This window comes from Dermacentor silvarum, chromosome 10 (assembly GCF_013339745.2).
Source record: "Dermacentor silvarum isolate Dsil-2018 chromosome 10, BIME_Dsil_1.4, whole genome shotgun sequence".
NCBI lineage: Eukaryota > Metazoa > Arthropoda > Arachnida > Ixodida > Ixodidae > Dermacentor > Dermacentor silvarum.
Genome location: NC_051163.1, coordinates 32,357,811 through 32,366,971, shown reverse-complemented (window position 1 = coordinate 32,366,971; position 9,161 = coordinate 32,357,811).

Below are 9,161 nucleotides of genomic sequence, written 5' to 3'. Positions count from 1 at the left end.
CCGACCAAAGCACGCCCCCCGATTATCGCTCCATTGTCTCCGCATCGCCGATATCTCTCGTACGCAAGATCGCGAACCGCGTATGCCAGCTCGGCGCGGAGATAACCTGCTCGTACCTTGGGCGTGCAACACCGTATCACACGCCCGCGCGGGGCCAGCGAGAGATAACATTGTTCGCGCGCGCCCATCTGTTATCCGTTTGCGTATCTACGGAGTGGGGGAGGCGGTTTCACTCCGTGTAATTCTCCAGGTTGGAATGTGCGCTGGTGGGCAATATGAGAGGAAACACTGCATTATAGTTTTACTTTTTTTGTTTAATGCGAAAGCATTACATGCCCCATGATGCGGAAAATCCGGCGTTGGCGTGACCACGATGGTCCAAAAAGCCCAAGTGAGCCAATCAAGGCAGTTGATGACGTCATTTAAAGCAAAGTTGATTAAAGCAGAGTGAATTAAGGCGAAGTTAATCAAGGTGAGTTGATCAAGGCCGGTGTAATTAAGATAGAGTTCATTACGGCACTCGAGCCCACGACCAGTGGTGGGAGTCGAACCCTCAAACCTTGATGGTCGCAATGCTTCGCATTCATCCGTGTAAGGATAATTAAGTGCCCCTTGAATTTTTTTTTGCAAGTTACTAAAGGTGCTATTCTGGATGATCGTCCAATTCCGCCATATTGTCGAATTCTGTAAACGGTGGCATTTCGAGCCAATCCGAGAGGCCGCGTAGCAGCCCCCCTCTGGGCCAATCAGAGCTGACAAGATGGCGAATTGGTCACTATGGTGGAGTTTCACAGTGTTCAGAAGAGTGGTACTAAATTACTCGTGCTGGTGCGGATTCGAACCTGACAGTACAATCCTGTAATCGCTGACCACAGCTCCGCATTGAGGAATATTGTAACTAATTGTTCCCTTTTATTACTGGCCGTATAGAAAGTCCATTCGTGCAACAACAACAGCAACAAGGTAGAAATCGAATCAACAGATCCTCTCAGATCGTGTCATCCCATTTTACACCGACGCTGTTAAGGGCTATAGGTTCCAGGAGATCGCGCCGTGTAGTAGACCGACCGGCGTGTACAACAATTCGGATACGGCTCCCCATGTGCGTGGTGGTTTGGCTCCATGTGAGTGACGGTTTCCCACCAGCTGTGCCTTAGCACAGGTGTAAAAACGGATGATGAATGGCGCATTGTTATACCCCTCGCCACCGCCGCTGCCTCTTTCACAAGTGTCGCGATACTTGGCGGCGGCACGTCCCACCAATCGTTGTGCCCCTTTGTCTCGTGACGTAGAGATAACGCTAGCGCTGTTGTCAGCAGTTGCCCTTTGGACTCGCTATGGGACGGACGCTCGTTTAACCACATCTTCCAGGATCCTGACGTCAGGATCCTGACGATGCCGTGCAGTGTGCCGCGGCTATGAACCCTGTGGCTCATACGCTAGTCTATGACGACGGGGCGGACTTGGCGCAGCGAACGCACTATTGGCCATCGCGCCGGGCGATAACAAGACGCCGGTGTCCTTGCTCTTTGACTAACATGACGAAGACGCTCAATATAGTTAATAATGACAATATATATAAATTCACTATAGCAGACCCGCCTAGTCACAGCTTCGCTGGCTTCCATCTTCTCAGTATAGTGGAAGGGCTCTTAATATTTTTTTGCTCCCTATAAATTTGTTAATATATATAATTTTGTTAAGTTACTGTAAGTTTGTTAGTTCCTATAAGTCTGCTAAACTTGTGGAGAGCTAAAGAAGAAAAACAAAGAAATGTGAGGACACGATCTGCTGATTCACTTTTACACTTGTTCACGCAGTTGTCGTTCGTACATCGTTGTGTTCCCTTAAATATGTGATTTGATTCTGACAATAAAACAGTTCGCAGTTTGGGCTTCTTCGTGTCAGTTTGTGTTTTCTTTCCTAGTCACGGTGTTCCTCTTGTCTCCATTAATGTGTGTCGTACACAAAGCGCAGGTACCATAAACACCAGCTAGCCCAATTCAGCGCTCTGTTAAGACAGGTGCATTTTTATGCGAATCCACTTTGACACGGTCACTTGCATTTACAGAAGGCAGTGCTTTCAGGTGGTAATGTACACTGCAACGTCACGTTGCACAATTTAGCAATAAAATAAAAAAAAGATCGCGAAAAAACAAGAACTGTACAGAAATTAAAAAATAATAATAAAGAAGACGGCGCAATGGCAACGCTACGACCGCTACGAAGAAATGTGCTTATTCAGTGCACTAAACTGGCTGCATACTGGACGTTTAAAGTTGACATTGCACAAATTACAAAAAAAAAGTATATAAAGGGGGGAGGAACGAGAAATTTAAGCGATAAAATAACATTGAGAAAAAGAACTGCTCCATAAGAATAGATGTATGATAGCAGTGGCCACGTGAACGCACCAGGCGGGGTATTCTGTAAGAGTCCACCTAGCGGACTGTCCACTCCGGCTGTCGCCATTGGCTCCCGATTCACGAGCGCGAAGGAGACTGGCTGGCACCTTCGAGCTCGTGAAGCGGGAGCCAATGGCGACAGCCGGAGTGGACAGTCCACTAGGTGGACTGTTACAGAATACCTCCCCTCCCCAGTGCTCGGCAAGTCAAACGCGATAGCCGGCCTGCATGGCGGCTGGAGCCAAATGAAAAAAAAAAAAAAAAAAAAAAACATCGCTTAAAAAAAGCATTACCGGTAGTTTTGCAAGCTTCACAAATACGCTGCTGCTGCTGCTGCAGTGTGGATACAACGGTCTTAGGGCCCACCGTTCGACGGTTGCAACCGGTACAGCCACTGCATAACCAAAGCGCCGTGCACTCCCAAGCTCTATAATAAACTTATCCCTTGAGGCACGAGTATGTGCTTCTCACAGGTGCTTGACCTTTATCCACTCATACTTGAGCTACCGCCCCGGCATTGCGCGTGCCCACATACATAGTTGTGCCCAAATAGGCTACGGAAGTGGCCTAATTCTTGCGCATGCGTCCCGAGCTGCGGCGACCATCGTTTCACCGTTTACAGGGGCCTCGGAATGCTTCGGGTGTTTAGAAATGAAATTATTACTCCGCAGACAAGTATTGTCACTAACCACGCCAGCGTTTTAATAACGTCCAATGTATCACGTATGCTACGTTGAGCTTGGTACCTCGCACAGCCTGTAGTAGCGCGTTTGACACATTGGAGCGAGTTTTTTTCCGTTACGGATGGTTCCGTAAACCAATCAACTGATTATATTTATATACTATGCCAATTAAGTTTAACTCAAACAACATATCATTGCTTTCCTTTTGTACAAGTGCGTCTCTATGGCCTGAAATAAAGGTAAACAAGTTTTTTTTTTTTCTTTCAATGACGGTTGAACTGTGTCATGGAATTACGAGGTTAAAAGGGCACGTACTATATACTAAAGAGGAACGCTCATTGAGCTTATAACTGATAATCTATCTCCTCCGAATTCTTGTTTTCGTTCATCTCGCGATAATATTTGAGAGAAAATCGAGGTAAAAAACAGTTACCTTCTCTCTTTCTTTTCACCTTTTTTTTTTTCTTTTGCGCGCCGATATTTTAGCACCAGTGTAGCAAGTGTGATTTCATGGATTTCAAGGTATTTCTTTTAACAGTGAAGCTGTTTTAAGCCAGCCGTAATTTGTGGTTTGTGGTTCGTATCAAGAAATAAAAGAAAATAAACTTTCTAGCCGAGGCGGCATTCGAACCCGCGTACCCACGGTTCCAAGGCGAGCGTCGTAACCACTTGGCTATACAGCTTTCTTTCTTTCTTTCTTTTTTTTTTTTGAACATGGTATTTATTACAACGAATGAAATGTTGTATGTACAGGAACTATTTACAATAATGTGAGCAGCCAGATGAACATAAGTAATCACACGTCAACCAGCAGTCCATATAAAGAAAACGTCACACACAGCAACACCGTCCATCACAACAAAGACTTGAAAGGTGAAGCTAAACACCTAATACGGCCACGCTGCAAAATGTCTTGAAACTCACTTTGGTCACACTATGGCCCTGTTGGAATACAATGTAGACAATCATTACCAATAAAAAAAATTAATACAACAAACATTCGGTGCCGATTTAGCGGTAAATGCGAGAGGAATAGGTTAGCATAGCTTCGCGTCTCTTTGAGGTCCCAGATGCATTATTTCAACCGCGTTCAACGCATTGCAAAGTGTTGTTCGGGAGCTCACTCGAAACACGTCCTGCTTAATTGAGGAGCGAAGTGCAGCTGACGGTGGTGGTGACGGGGGATACGTGGTAATTAGTCGCTTACTAACAACAAAAAATCAATAATTAACTTTTAAACCTTTAGTTTCAGCGCGCTCGTCGTTAATTGGGAAATTGAAGCGTGCACTTCGTGCAAGCCACATCAACTTCTCGATCTGAAAAAAAAAAAAAAAAAGCGATTACCCCCGGAACTCTGACACGACCGATTTCGGCTATCAGAGCGCGTGTACAATCGCGACTGGGAGGCTGCAGTGAGCGCAAATCCGCGCCCCTCGAGATGACGTCGTGCTTACGTCACCCAGCAGAGGGCAGCTGGCACCCTTTTTATTTCGAAGTTTTATTTCGAAGTTGACAGAATTAAAAAAAATTGCCTCTGGCATATATAGCAGAAATATATTTATTGAAGTAGATTACTCGAAGATGCCGACATTACTTACACTAGAAACCAATATGCGTATTTTAATAATTAACAAAATTTCACTGATCGACTTTTTAACTAATCACTTTAGCCCTTATATTGTAATCCACGAATTTTAGCCAGCGATTTCGCAAATCCACTTAGAACGAATCTTGAATCTAGCACCAATTTTGAGATAAGCGCTGTCAAACTTGGCGAAAAAAATGCGCTGTGGTTTCATTTACATTTTTAACAAAACGCAGTTTTATGCACTGATACTCAAAAATGACTGGGACACCAATGCATTTCGGTCCAAACATTGGGAACGCATATCTCGAATCTGGTTTCCTCCTCGTAATTCGATCAGAGTGTATATGACTATAGAAGTCGCCGGCTACAGTTCCTATAGATTGCAATATGTGCCGTAACGCAACCAGTTTTAATGTGAATTAAGGCAAAGTTGTTAATTATTCAAATACTTATTTTGATTTTTTGTGCAAATACTGTCTGCCTCTGACAATAATCTTGCTCACGAAGTAGAATTAGCGTACTATCGTGAGCAATATGAGCTCGAACACGCGAGCGCGTGGAAAATAGCCTCGAACCCTATACATCGGCCGATTTGCAGCGGCCGCTTTTGGAAACAAATTGGGAAGGGCGCCGCGCTTCCGCTGGCTGTTCACACTCCCGCCTCGATATCATTGCTGCAAAACGGTAGCTTGTAGCATGTCACTGGCCGCTAGCAGTGATATCAATTCACGTCAACGCGCACAGCTACATCAAATGACCCATCAGGCTATGCAGCTGCTGAGATATCGGCTGTGACGTAGACTGCCATAATGCACAGGTCATGCTTGTATTAAATCTAGGCGGTGTTGGCTGAGCGTTCGGATACGCCACTTTTATCATTATTTTTTTTTTTTTTTTTTTTTTTTTGTACGCTAGCGAAGCGGGAGTGCCAACAGTTAGCGGATGAGCGCCCCTCCTTTCCCCTCCGCTTTCGCCAGCGCCATCCACGTATGACGCTATCTAGGTTTTGAGGCTATTTTCCACGCGCTACCGTGTTCGAGCTCATATTTCTCACGATAGTACATGCTACGTGTGACTTTCAAAAAATCTGTTAGCGATAAAAATAAAACAACCCGTATATATAGATATGAGCTTGAGGTCAGGTACGCGCATTGCTCTTTGTTTAAACGTATAGAGAGAAGTACAAACCTCAGATCTGTTATACAACAACGCTCGGGCTCGTGGTCGGAGATACCACATCTGCGCCTTCTACTGGCGCACCGGCGTTATCAGCGAGATTACACGCCGCACGCGCCGCTGCTCAGAGTTCGTTCGATGAAGCGCGCAGCGCGTTATCTCGCTGCTATACAGCCAGTGTGCCAGTAGAAGGCGCCGATGTGGTATCTCCGACCACGCGCTCGAACGTTGTTGTTAACAGATCTGGGCCCCGATTTCGTAGCGGTGCCTCATGACTTATTCTATACTAGTCTTATCATCCACCGCTCACAGCCGGCTGATCCCGTTGATAACGCGAGCGGACCGTCGCTCTGACCACTGACAAAGCGCGATAAGTGCGAAAAGGCATTATTACTGAAAAAGGCACCGCTACAAAATACCGGCCCTGAGGTCTGTATACCTTTGAACAAGGTTGAAAACACCTTCCAAAGAGAACAGGCTATCATCTTGTTAACCCCATGCACAAACCCAGTGATTATATCCAACAGGGTATAAAGCCAGTACCGCGCAAAGTGCGATAGCACTAAAGATGTTAGGCGTATGTTAGGAGACAGGAAAACAGCGGCGTGGATCATATAGCAAACGGGAGTAGTCGATATTCTAGCTTGACATTAAGAAAAAAAAATGGAGCTGGGCAGGCCATAGTAATGCATAGGGCAGATAACCAGGTGGGCCATTAGAGTTACCGAACGGGTGGCAAGGGAAAGGAAGCGCAGTCGAGGACGGCAGAAAACTAGGTTGGGTGGTGAAATCAGGAAATTTGCAGGCGCAAGTTGAATCATGCTACCGCACGACAGGGGTACTAATTGGAGATCGCTCCATGGGAGGCGGGGCCTTCGTCCTGCAATGGACGTAAAAAATCTATCATATCTTACATATCTTCATATCTTACATATCATATCTTACATATCTTAAAAAATCATATCTTACGTACACTCGGCCACAAAATATTGCGGGGGGCGCGAGCGCGTGGCGAAGCGCTCCTCCTCTCCTTCTAGCGGCGCACCCCTGGTGTCGAGACCGACGCTTGCGCGCATGCGCGTCCTTCCGTGACTGCAAGCGTGCATGTTTCCGCGCTTGTATCTTGTGCGCCGGCGATATCCGAGTGTAGCCGCGAGGTGCGCTGTGGCGACTTCGACAGCCCGCGCGGGTGCGGCTGCTTTTTGTCGAAACACGACAGGGATCACCATTTTTTCTTTTTTTGTCGCGTGTCATCTAAAGGCATACATATGGGCGAGAAGCCAGCGCAGTCTTTGCCAGTCCGTATACTAGGTTCATTACTCTGCCACGCTGTTCTGCGGGAGAACGTCCCGTTCTTAAAAAAAAAAGAACGAAGATTGGCCACGTAAAGGCGCATCGTAGAAAAAAAGAAATGACTTGTTGCGTTTGGGACCGTGCGAGATATATCTGTGCTCGTGTTCCGACAAAAAAGCGGCCGCAGCGGTGCGGGCTGTCGAAGTCACCACAGAGCCAATCGCAAAAGGTGCACCTCGCGGCTACACTCGGATATCGCCGGCGCGCAAGGAAGAAGCGCGGAAACATGCACGCTTGTAGTCACGGAAGGACGCGCATGCGCGCAAGCGTCGGTCTCGACACCAGGGGTGCGCCGCTAGAAGGAGAGGAGGAGCGCTTGGCCACGCGCTCGCGCCCCCCGCAATAGACAGTTTTAGTTTAGCGTGGTTACCGGAATAGCGGGCGTACCGGAATAGCGGGATCGAAGTGCGCATGCGCAGAACGCTAACCGACCCATACCGTTTACCGTGCGCACGCTATTTCTCAGAGTTAACGTTACCGTGTTAGCGTGGTGTACGTAGTGTACGTAAAACATGGCGGCGGTCCCGGTCGCCCGCTTCGAACTGAATTTGGCGTTGTTTTTGTAGAATTCACTTCGTTCGTAGCAAATGACTGCGTAAACGGCTTTTGCTTAGTCTCATGCCGCTTCGCCGAGAGAGTGTTATGGCTAATCTTGAGGAATTTTCGAGATCGCTTCTCGTTTCGAACGCGCCTAAGCCTAACGAGAGAAATTATTTCTGAGATGCGAGCGCCATCTGTCGCTAAAGTCGGGAGATAGGCGCGACGACGGCATATGGCCTCTGAGATGGGAGGATTTCGGAGGCTATGGTAGACAGCTTGTACTGCTTGTCTGTTTCGTTGCAGATCGACGGACATGTGAAGTAAAAATACAACGCGCTCCTGGCTTCCATTGCGCTGCCTATCGCACTTTCCGGACGCACACACACACAGTATTAGGTGCCCTGTGTATGCGAAATTCAAAGCGTAATGGAATAGCGTCCCGCACGTAAACTACGCTATCACGCTATACTAAAACTCTCTTTCTGCAAAGTTCGTTTGCGGAACGGTAACGCTATTTCCCGTAACCCCGCTATTACGCTAACGCTAAACTAAAACTGTCTAATATTTTGTGGCCGAGTGTACGTACGTAAGGACGTACGTACGTACGTACATACATACATACATACATACATACATACATACATACATACATACATACATACATACATACATACATACATACATACATACATACATACATACATACATACATACATACATACATACATACATACATACATACATACATACGCATCGAGATGATCATATGTGCATTATAGCCCTCGAGCTCGGGAGACCGATTTCAAGCACTGGTCGCATATGCTGATGTAGCCTGTGGCTCATTTACGCAGACAGAACACCGTCGGTCGCCGCATTGTAGGAAGCATGCACGCGTGGTGACGTGTTCACGGCAGAGGTTTGGAAATATTAAAATCTAGGGAAAAAGGTAAAAAAAAAATCACCAGCCCTTCCCCTGTCGAGAAAATGGTGGTAAGCGAAGCTTGTCGTGTGTGTATCTGACCTTTGTGGTGATTTTCTTTCTCTCTCTCTCTCTACCTTTCTCTCTTTTTTCTCTCCTTCTTCCTTTCTCTCTTTCTTTCTCTCTCTCTCTCTCTCTTTTGTCCCTGATATGTGCCATTGAGCTTGGACCCTTTCAACACTATCGCCAGGATCGGCCCACTTTTCAGCGTGACACCACCACCACCATGACCACCACCGCCGACGCTTGGTGAGCCTATAAAGCGTCACTTAAAAAGCATCCTATAGAGCGCAGCAAAAGGCGAGATGCGAAGCAGGTGACACACACAACGCAAGCGCATTCATGTTGTTTGCCACCTTCAACTCGTCTTTCGCCACGCTCTGAAATTTTTACGACTACGAAGTACCAACTATACAGCACACTTACAGGTATATCCT